This window comes from Symphalangus syndactylus, chromosome 9, assembly GCF_028878055.3.
Source record: "Symphalangus syndactylus isolate Jambi chromosome 9, NHGRI_mSymSyn1-v2.1_pri, whole genome shotgun sequence".
Taxonomy (NCBI): Eukaryota; Metazoa; Chordata; class Mammalia; order Primates; family Hylobatidae; genus Symphalangus; species Symphalangus syndactylus.
In genome coordinates, this window is record NC_072431.2 from 92,382,132 (window position 1) to 92,393,719 (window position 11,588).

Sequence of the window (11,588 nt, forward strand, 5' to 3'; positions counted from 1 at the left end):
ACTCCATTATTTTCACCTCCAATGCAGGGATGTTTTTCCTTGGAAGTCTCTCGAGGGCAAAAAAGTCTGTTTCTTGTGATTTTTAGCACCTTCCCATAAGTACTGACAGACCTGGACTTTACTGGACATCTCAGAACAAGATGATAAATTTTCAGTCCTTATTAGATCTGATACTAATGTTATGTACAATATTTATATTTACTAGGGGAAATTATTCTCTGACAACAGTTGTAAGTTTTTACTGAAATAACTTCATTGTATAGGAAAAAATAACAGAAGGCTACTATGTAATTGAAACCAGGACAAAAATAGGAAATGTTATCAGAGATTTACCTCTAACTCCCAATTGTTCTGGAAGCTTCCACAGTTTCTACTGTCCATTTTCCATTTAAAGCATCCATTTAAAAATGTCATTGTAAGAGCAAAGACAGCTAGGAGAGAAATAATTATTTCCTTCTTTTTTTTTTTTTTTTGTGACAGAGTCTCATGGTTGCCCAGGCTGGAGTGTAATGGCACGATCATCGCTCACTGTAGCCTCGACCTCCATGGGCTCAGGAGATCCTCCCACCTCACCCTCCTGGGTAGTTGGGACTAGAGGTATGTGCCATGATGCCAAGATGAGTTTTCGTATTTTTTTGTAGAGATGAGGTTTTGCCATGTTGCCCAGGCTGGTCTCATACTCCTGGACTCAAGCCATCTGCCCACCTCAGCCTCCCAAAGTGCTGTGATTACAGGCATGAGCCACCATGCCCTGCTGAGAAATGATTTTTAAAATTTGGGAAATACCATGCATTTCATGATGCTGCAGCAGCCAGAGGCTGGAGTTTGTGACATTTATAGCTAAAGGGGAGGTGGGGATTATATTATGAAGAAGTAGTGTCACAATAACCTGCCCAAATATTATTCTGTAGGCAGTCATTGAAGGGTATTAAGCATGAACACGATAAAATCAGACTTCATCAAAAAACAAAGAATGGTGGATTGTAAGCTTTGTGGAGAAAGAATATGAAGAAGTATTTAGGAGTCTTTTGCATCTTCCTGCAAGTTAAAAAAGCAGCCTGAACCCTAGCATTTATAGTGCAGGTATAGAAGAGGCTTTCAGATACTAGAATATTTGAGATATAATCAATGACTATGTTAAGGGTATGATGTAAACAGTGAAGGAGAAGGGAGCTACAAGGTGACTTCAGATTTCAAGCGTGGGTTAATAAAGGTGGATATTGATATAGCCAGTTGATACTGGGTATACAGAAGGGATTAGGAAAAGGATGCACAGTAGTGGGAAGACTTTCATTTAAGAAATATTGGATTTGGGAACTTCTCAAGAAGTACTAATCAGGTTCAGCCAGCTGGTAAAGATTTTGTCCAAATCTCAAGAAGGGGAAGGAATTGAGATGAAAAAAAAGTTCTGAAGTCAAAAGCACACTGATGTTAGCTAAAAATGACATGAATTAATTTTACTTGTTCTTCATGTGTATCAAGGCAGAGAACTGAGAAAATAATCCAAAATTAAAGAATATATTAGTCTGTTTTCATGTTGCTGATAAAGACATACCTGAGACTGAGGAATTTAGAAAGAAAGAGAGGTTTAATGGACTCACATTTCCATGTGGCTGGGGAGGCCTCACAGTCATGGTGGAAGGTGAAAGGCATGTCTTATAGGCAAGAGAGAATTTGTGCAGGGAAACTCCCCCTTATAAAACCATCAGATTTTGTGAGACTTGTTCACTATCACGAGAAAAGCATGGGGAAGACCTACCCCATGTTTCAATTACCTTCCACCGGGTTCCTCCCATGACACATGAGAATTGTGAAAGCTATAATTCAAGATGAGATTTGGGTGGGGACACAGCAAAACCATATAAAGGAATATGTGAAAGAGACCCCACTTATAGAAATAAGAATAGAAATATTAAAATAGTGTGTTTTGGAAACCAAGAGCATATCAAATTTTAAAAAGAAAGGGAGGCCAGTTGTAGTGGCTCACACCTGTAATCCCAGCATTTTGGGAAGCTAATGTGGGAGGATTGCTTAAAGACAGCAGTTTGAGAGCAGTATGGGCAACATAGAAAGACACCATCTCTACGAAAAATTTAAGAAACTAACTGTGCATGGTGGTGTATGCCTGTAGTCCCAACTACTCAGCAGGCTGAGGCAAGAGGATCACTTAGAGCCAAGGAGTTTGAGGCTGCAGTGAACTATGATGGTGCCACTGCACTCCAGCCTGGTTTACGGTGCAAGATCCTGTCTCTTAAAAAGGAGGGGGGGGGGGGGGGATGATAGACAATGTCATATAGAGAGATCCACTAAGATATAAACTAAAAATGACTATTAAATTTGGCTGTAATGTTATGATGGACCCCAACAGAGCAATTTCAACAGCATGCTGAGAATGGGAGCCAGAATTTAGCAGATGAAGTGCAAACACCAGATAAAGTAGTCTGGGTTTATCTCTTCTTCCTGATTAATCTGAACTTGTGAGATTAAAAAGTAGCTCTTAGAGTATGAAATTCAAGGGAAGGTATTTGTCCTTATTTCTGTTTTGGTGTGGGAGTAAAAGTAAGGGAGCAGATAGGGAAGAAGAGATTGAATATGTAAGGGGGATAGTGGATGACTGAAGGTTGTGCATGGGGCTTGGGGCTGGGTGGCTGGCTGTCACTGTTAGACCAGAGGAAAAAAGGTAAAAATGGGTGGTGGTAAATACATTTTTGGATGGACAGTTCAGAATTAAACACATACACACACACACGCAAATGAACCACTGAACACTTTAAGCAAAATATAGAGAGAGGTTAAGATTGAAAAAATGTGTGAGAACAGGAAAGTAGGAGACTAGGTTGGATTTTGATTTTTTTTTTGTTTTTTCGAGACAGAATCTCCCCCTGTCACCTAGGCTGGAGTGCAGTGGTGCAATCTCTGCCCAAGTAGCTGGGACTACAGATGTGTGCCACCATGCCTCGGTAATTTTTGTATTTTTAGTAGAGATGGGTTTCACCATGTTGGCCAGGCTGGTCTCGAACTCCTGGCTTCAAGTGATCTGCCTGCCTTGGCCTCCCAAAGTGTTGGGATTACAGGCATGAGCCACCACACCCAGCTGGATTTTGAATTTAATGGAAGAGAAGGGCTGGTCTAGATTTAGAAGAGTCATTGCATGGAATAAAAGGGAAATTTTACCATGAGCAAATAAAAGTGAGCAAAGGACATGAAAAGTGAGCAAAGGACATGAGCAAAGCCCACCACGACTGGCCCCCCTTTCTTTTTGAAATTTGATATGCTCTTGGTTTCCAAAACACACTATTTTGTTATTTCTCTTCTTATTTCTATAGGTAGGGTCTCTTTCACATATTCTTTGATATGGTTTTGCTGTGTCCCCACCCAGTTTTCAAAACAAGACATACAAATGACCAAAAAAAAAATACAAAAATGCTCAACATCTCTAATAATCAAAGAAATGCAATTAAAACCACAATGAGATGCCATTTTACAGCAGTCAGAATGGCTACTACGAAAAAGTCAAAAATAACAGATGGCAAGGATGAAGAAAAAAGGGAATGCTTATGCACTGTTGGTTGGATGTACAACCTCTATGGAAAACGCTATAGAGATTTCTCAAAGAACTGAAAATAGAACAGCCGTTCAATTCAGTAATCCCACTACTGAGTATCAACCCAAATAAAAATAAATCATTGTATAAAAAAGATATCTGCACTCATTTGTTTATTGCAGCACTATTCACAACAGTAAACTCATCAATCACATGTCCATCAATGTTTGATAGGATAAAGAAAATGTACTATCTATGCATTCTATGCCATGGAATACTACTCAGTTATAAAAAAGGGATGGAATCATGTGTTTTGCAGCAACACAGATGGAACTGAAGGCCATTATCCTAAGTGAAATAAGTCAGAAACAGTCAAATACTATATGTTCTCATTTATAAGTCGGAGCTACACAGTATATCCTGGTAACAAAACTTCACTTGCACCCCCTAAATCTATTTTTTAAACAGCCAAAAAAAAAAAAGAAAAAGTGCCAATAAGAGGTACCCATGGCTCTGTGAGGACAGAGACTCAGAAGTTTGGTTTCATCAATTTGCAAGGTCGCTTGACTTTCTCCAGCATCTCTCAGTCCCTTTTCAGTAGGAAAAGTTGGATTGTTTCTAGTCTTTTGTCCAAAGATCAGACAATATTCGCAGTGAGGGTGTGGCAGGAGGCTAAGATGTAGGTAAACTGAGGTACTGGTGAGAAAGGAGAGATCAATCATCAGGTTCAGGTAAGTTGTAAAGCTACTGGTGAGAGGGCACATACAGTGGGGTGGGGGAGATAAGGAGTCCAGGAGGGGATGGCTCTGGGGGTAAAGGCAAGGTCAGAGGAAAGAAAATCCTCTGAGAAGTGGAAGGTCAGGAGGTTGTGGTGAGAGTCTGAAACACTGTAATCTAGGATTTCTGGAGCCTAAGCACATTCTTGAGGCCAATATTGAACCAGACTAGTCTTTGAGCATAGAGAGAAGAGGAAGAACAAAATAATTATTTCAATCACAGTTAACTGTATCAATGTCCCAGATTAATACAGGGGGATAAAGCTATGCAGTGGTTATGAACTGACAACTCACAAAACTCAGTGGAGATTCCTGTCTCTTTTATCTTATCATTTAATGGAAATCTAGTTAAAAGTGGCCATTAATCAGAGCCTGGGAAGTGCTGACTATTTGAAAGGATGGAAAAGATAATTATTAGACATGACCTCAATCACCACTCAAATATGATGTGACTATGAGCCATCACTGGTGGGAATATTTTCAAGGTGCTTGTACCACAGGAAATATCATATTACATATTTATTTCAATATATTTTAACAAAATGCCATGCAATGGAATAATTTGATACTAGGTGTAATGTTTAAAGATACGTCAAAGAGAGGATGACTTAGCCTAGAGGTTATGAAACACTATGGAAAAAATGGAAATCTTGGGCTGTTCTCATTAACTGTTGTGGATAACCACTATATTTCCCAATGTGCAAAGTATGCAAATTGTGGAAGATTCACCAAAATTTTTTTGGAAAGTGGCGACAAGAAAGTAGATAAATGATTTTTCCTCCGGGCAGATTTTTAGAGTTTACCTTGGTTTTCTGTTGTCCTCTTAATTGTATCAAGTACATCTCACATAGAAACTAGAGGATACATACTGAATTTCTGTTTTTGTTACATATCTGTCATTGTTGAAAGCGTCATTAACTTTTTTCATTGCGAAAGGATATGACCTTAGAATCCTGAAGGAGTAAAAACTACTCTGGCATTCTTGGATCACTTTACAACCTTATTCAGATTTTCTTTTTTTTTTTTTTTTTTTTTAACGTTTGTTTTAGGTTCAAAGCTTAATACCCAATAGTTATTTTTCTGATTTTCTAGCCTCTTTCTACAGAATTGGTGCTCTGACCTTAGGAAAAAAAAGGGAAAAGCTTAACAACTGAAACAAGATCCATTGCCAATGTAAGCGACTTTTTAATGTATCTTGAACTGGGCTGGTGAAGTTCAGTAATCAGAATGATAAAAACATCATTTTCTTTGCCTTGCTGGTTTAGAGTGTTTATGTACTCTATGGGTTTAAGTTTTTAAAAAGTTCACCCTTGCACTTAAGTTTCCTGTTCCATCAGCAAAATTTAGCTGAATTGGCCTAAAATATGCCTTCTGATAGAACGAGGTATCCTCCAAAGTACTGACCATAAACTCTGCTGCTAAACCAAGGGCGTATACATTTTCTTAAAAAGACACTGTGTGACCAGTCGAATGTAAATGTTTAATAATTCAGAAATACAAGAGCACAGCCTGCTTTGATTTAGTTTGCAAACTTCCAGCTGCAAAACTGCTTCAAGCAACAATGTAATACAAGTTCCAGCCAACGTAATTTTTTTTAATAAGAGAAAATAAGAGTTAAAAAAGTGCTTCTTAAACCGTCTCAGGATCACAGAAGGACAGAAATGAATAGTTGGCTTTGATGAACCCAAAGTGGTGGGATGGTGGCAGGAACTGATCGAAAAGCTGGTGACAGACTTCTAGAACCCTTGTCCTCACGTGCTAATTTATACTACACACACTAAATTTCTTTTAGTTTTTCTAACTCCAAAATTTTAGCCTTACTCAATTTATTATTTCCGGTTGCCCTAGGATATTTTCAGTTACAGAAGTGGATTTAGTCCCAATGAGCTCCAGGTATGGAACAAATTATGTTAATTCTGTATGGAACAGGAGTTCCATGAGCTCCAGGTATGGAACAGATTACAAAAATTCTGTTCCATACAGAATTCTGTTCCATACAGAATTTATATAATCTGTTCCATACCTGGAGCTCATTGGAAATAAATCTGAATACATCTCTGCTCACCTCAATCCTACCCCAAAGATAACTTGATAAAATAGTTTCCATTCCAAAGAAGGAAGGACATTTAGTTAAAGAGGCTTTAAATTGTACATTTCTCTGGTTCTCAATATAGTCAGGTATTTTTTTTTTTTGTAGAACCCCGTGGGAAATTCTTTCAGTGAGACAGAGCCATTGGGCACAGTGAGCACTGAGGCAGACATGTTATTTCTGAAGGAAAATCCTCTCCTCAGATAGCTCAGATAGGGAGGGAGAGATTTAATGTTTGTCTTGTGGTTCTGTTTTGCTTTACTGCACTTTGTAATAAACACTCTGGTCGAAAGACCAAGTTCTGATGAAGTGGCACAAAACTGCATGTCATCCCATAGCCTTAGAAAACAAGGTCTCTGTGTTTTTATTTGTTTTTATTTTAAGCATACCATAACATGGGATCCCATAACAGTCTTTGAGAATTGAACTATAACAACACACAACTGATGTTTGGATTGCCTATAAACCACAATAGAATAGCCACAATGCCAGCAACTTTGCTTCCTTCACTTCAGCCAAGCATTTTAAAAGCTGTATCCTGGAATTGTAATGTAGAGTAGCATTGATTTCTGGGGTAAAAATTGTTTTAGAAGAAAATGACTGATTAGTTCTAATGCAGCATAACGTACCTTAGACAGAGATTTTAGCTATTTTTATGCCAAGTAACTGACTGCGCAATGGAGGCCAAATCATTTGGAGCCCTCCATTTAACAGATGGGAAGGTTGATATTGAAGGCAATGAGCTTCCTTACTTGTAAATGAAAAAACTCAAAAAGCTTGAATTTGATGATCTGTTAGACCTTTCTGTAATTCTAAACTTTTTCTTTTTGCTCTGGGAGGGGTTCCATGACTGATGTAAAAAAACGATTGCTGAATACCCTCCATTTTAGAAATAAATGACTTCCCAGGAAATCTTTTTTTAATTCATAGGAAAATTAATACATTAATAATATGTACTAACAAAAAATGATTTGCTTGACTAATTACCTCTAGAACTGATTGGGAAGAAAGGATGTGCAAGTCTACTTCCCGGAAGATCTTGGAGACTAGGATACAGGCACATCTCATGACCATGCGAGAGAGTAATCAGATTCCTAATGGTAACCATGAAGCAAGGCTCAGGAGTTAGGCAGTATTTACTTAGCACTTGTTGCCATTGATATTCACTAAGACACCTTTCCCTCTCCTGCAGAGGACCAGAGCTGCCGTGGTGGTTTCAGAAAAATAAGAACCACGCCTTGAGAATGGGCTGCTTACAGGCTGGTGGGAAGTCAGCTGGGAAGCACTAGAAGATGATGCATAGTTTATTTCCACTCTGATTTTGGTATATTTGTGAACAGCTCTCTCTGATTAGTTGAGAATTTACTATATGTCCATATTAATATATGTCCAGAACAGATTGGACAATTCATCAAGGTCATTTCCAGCTTGGTCATGTCATGATCCCCAAATCCATGTTCAGTTAGCATTTTTTTCATGTATATTCTTCATCTCAAATCTCCACTTGCAGATACAGAAATATTTCCCTGAGAAAGAACATTGGTATAGAGTGAAATTATATGAGAAACATCTTTTACTGAATTGGAAACTTTAACTATCATTTGCTGTTCACTTGCACACACCCCTAGCTCTATAACAAACGATAAGGACACCAATTATTTTTTAAGAAGGAATTTGTAGATTATCCTCTTGGGATTGAGCTGCTGAGGATGCTTCACCCAGTTCACATCCCAGTCTAGGAAACCAAAATACACAACTTTAATCCATCCAAGGTGATTGACTCCATGCAGAGTAATTCTCCAGGTAGTAGAGAACTTTCAGGCATTAATATTATAGCTTGTGTTTGCAACAAGGTCAGGTGTTGGCATAAAGGAACGTTAATTACTCTTTCTTGGATTAAAAAAAGGGATGGCCATTGAGGCAGAGAGATGGAGAGGAAGTTCTTTCACTGTGGGGAATGATTAAAGAAGGTGGGAGGGAGGGGAGGTAATCCTGGGCAATTGCATGGCTAAGACTGAAAATCCCTCCAAATTCAGCTACCCTGGGGGATCTTATAAAAATGGCTTTATATATAAACTTGAATAATGTCTTAATTGTAAGACTGAAGTTGTGGGTGGACCAAGCCTACAATGGCACAAAAGTATTATAGTAGAAAGTGCTATCAAGGAGACATTTCTTATCCCTATGGAGAAACTACCACAGACAAGAGATGGATGACAGTGGTGCTTGTGAGTCATTAAAGCACTCCTCTGTTGTATTCACCAACCACAGCATGGCCTGGTACTCAGCAACAATACTGTACAGCAGGGACCATACCTGGGTGGCTATGTTCCCTGTGTTTCAACAGCGACACCGTGTGGCAGCAATTATAAAGAAGAGTGGCTTTCATCACTGACAGAGCAGGTGTTCTGCTTCTCCTTCAGGATGAAATTTAAGCATCCCTGGGAGATTTGAAGTTCTCCTAGGAAAGAGAATCCTAGGGAGAGAAGGGAATAAATGACTGTAATCTAAATAGGCCATGCCACTATCTGAAAGGGACCCTTTTCTTCCCTCCTCTTCAAAAAGAAGATAAAGAAATATCTACTTTCTTCCATCAGGAATTATCTCTTCACTCAACAGAGAAAACCAGGATTCATCAATCTGAGAGCTCAGAAAGAACCAGTATGAATGGCAAAGCAACTCTACAACTCCAAACTCCAACGCCAACCCTATTCCCCAAATAATCTCTTTGCAATAAGGGCCTTGGAGTAGAAGCTAAAAGCTTAGGCTTTGCCTCAGATCTTCCTGGGATTAAGCCCAGGTTTACCACTTTCTATCTATGACTTTGGAAAAGTTATTCAAATTTGGGCCTCACTTTTTCTACCTGTGGGATGAGAAGGAAACACCACACCTCACAGAGAGATTTTGAGAACCGAATGCATTGACCCACATATATTTTTTTTAAAACTCTTGTCTCCTAGGCTGCAGTGCAGTGGTGTGATCTCAGCTCACTGCAACCTCTACCTCCCAGGTTCAAGTGGTTCTCCTGCCTTAGCCTCCAGAGTAGCTGGGATTACAGGCTCACGCCACCATGTCCATTTTTGTATTTTTGGTAGAGACGAGATTTCACCATGTTGGTCAGGCTGGTCTTGAACTTCTGACCTTGTGATCCTCCCATCTTGGCCTCCTAAAGTGCTGAGATTACAAGTGTGAGCCACCACATTCGGCTGGGATTCTGTTTTTTAAAACTCTGGATTGTCTGCTATTGGGAACTACTCTCCCAAAGCTATGTTCTAATTTTCACCTTGTCTAGAACTGATGTAAAGTGGGGATGAGGGAAACGGAAAGAAATCATGGAGTTAATGATGGGTGAGAGCATCAAAAACAACTTATGTACCACCTTTGTTCAATTCCTTTTCCTTCACCTATGCTAGCTCCTGAGGCTGAGTTTCCTTGTAACATCATCTATCTTAGTTTATTTCTTTGTATCTTAAAATATACTTTTTGCTTATCTATAAAGCACAAGATTATGGTCTTCTAATAAACCAGAGGTCAGCAAATTATAGCCTGTGGGTCAAATATGGCCTGTTGCCTGTTTTTTGAATAAATTTTTATTAGAGCACAGGCATACTCATTTGTTTACATATTGTCTGTATATGCCTTCTTACTAGAATCACACAGTTAGGTAGTTGTAAGTTATGACTTATAAAGCCTAAAATGTCTATGTCTGGCCCTTTACAAAAAGAAATTGCCAGCCCCTGCAATAGGATTTTTTTAAAAAACAGTTTGCATAGTATATCTTTTCCTATCCTTTTGCTTGTAATCTTTTGGTATACTTAAGTTTTAAGTGTGTCTTCTTTAAATAAAATATTGCTGAATTTTATTTAATCCAATCTTAATTTTTATTCAACTGTCCAATTCAGTTAAACTAGTATATTCAGGTTTTTTTTTTTTTTTTTGCCATCCTATTTCGTGGTTTTAAGTAATATTGCTTTCCTTCATACTTCATTTTTTTTCATCTTTTCAAGATTTTAGTAGTTTTTTTGGGCAAAAATTCATATCACCAATAATATTTTGAAGGGTTTATATTCCATTTCTATTATTTGAATAAATAGTCTTCAACATTTAATGTGTACACATGACTTTGCAAAGTTCATGTTACCTTTATCCTTCACCTAGAAAGTACAGATTCTTAGAAGACTTAAATAACACATTGCCTCAGATCTAACGTATTATTATTTCCCTATTTTAGTTCTGACTTATTTTTATATTCATGAAACAATTTGTAAATAATAATTTTAATATTCTATATGGTCAATTGTTGTTGATATTGACCCTAGTGTTTGTCAGTCCCGTTTTTACCACTGTTTCTTGCTTCTTTGTTCTTCCTTTAGGTTGCATTTCTTTTTTCTGGAAGCACATCTTTTAAAAGATATTTACATGAAGGTCTACCGGATATGAAATTGGAGTTCTAGAAGGGGAGAAGATGAGGATGGGGAAGAAACAATATCTCAAGAGGAAATCTCTCAAGAATTTGCCAAGTCTGACCCAAAACATCAAGCAGTTGATTTAAGAAGTGTATAAGCCCATGCTGGGTAAATACAATGAAAACCACACTTTGGCACACCAGAGTCCAACTGAGGGAAATCAAAACAATAATAAAACATTGAAAATACACATTGCCTTCAAACCAACTACAATAAGATAAATAGCTAATTCCCTAAAACAAATTATGGAAGCCAGAAAACAATTTAATGACATCTTTAATGATAAAATTACTGCCAGTTTACAATTCTCTGCCAACTAAAAATTTACTCTGGAATTGAAGGTGAAATAAAGATATTTCTAGACAAAATAAGCCTGAGAGGTTTCATCATTGACAAATATTACAGTAGGTACTACAGAATTCTTCAGGCAGAAGGAAAATGATCAAGAAAGAAATACAGAAATGGAGGAGGAAAAAGCAAGTCAGTGATGTTGGTAAATACATAGACACATTTAAAATATTAATTATAAAATAACATTTTATGATATTTACAATATATGTTGAATTAAAATGCATAACAACAATAACATAAAAAGCTAATGGGGGTTAATAGAGTTAAAAAGTATAACACTTTCTCATTGCCTATAAAGTGATAAGTATCCAGGTCTAAATAGATCTAAAACTGCTCTTTCGATAGATATAAAAATATAAGAT

The 11,588-nt window shown here is 37.7% G+C and overlaps 1 long non-coding RNA gene across 1 annotated transcript in view; it reads left to right on the forward strand.

Annotated features, from left to right (window-relative positions):
• Positions 1-11,341, forward strand: part of LOC134731442 (uncharacterized) — an 80,409-nt gene extending 69,068 nt beyond the window's left edge. Inside the window, exon 3 of the long non-coding RNA XR_010113716.1 lies at positions 10,783-11,341. This is a non-coding gene — a long non-coding RNA (uncharacterized lncRNA). The remainder of the gene's footprint in view (positions 1-10,782) is intronic.
• Positions 11,342-11,588: the final 247 nt, after the last annotated feature.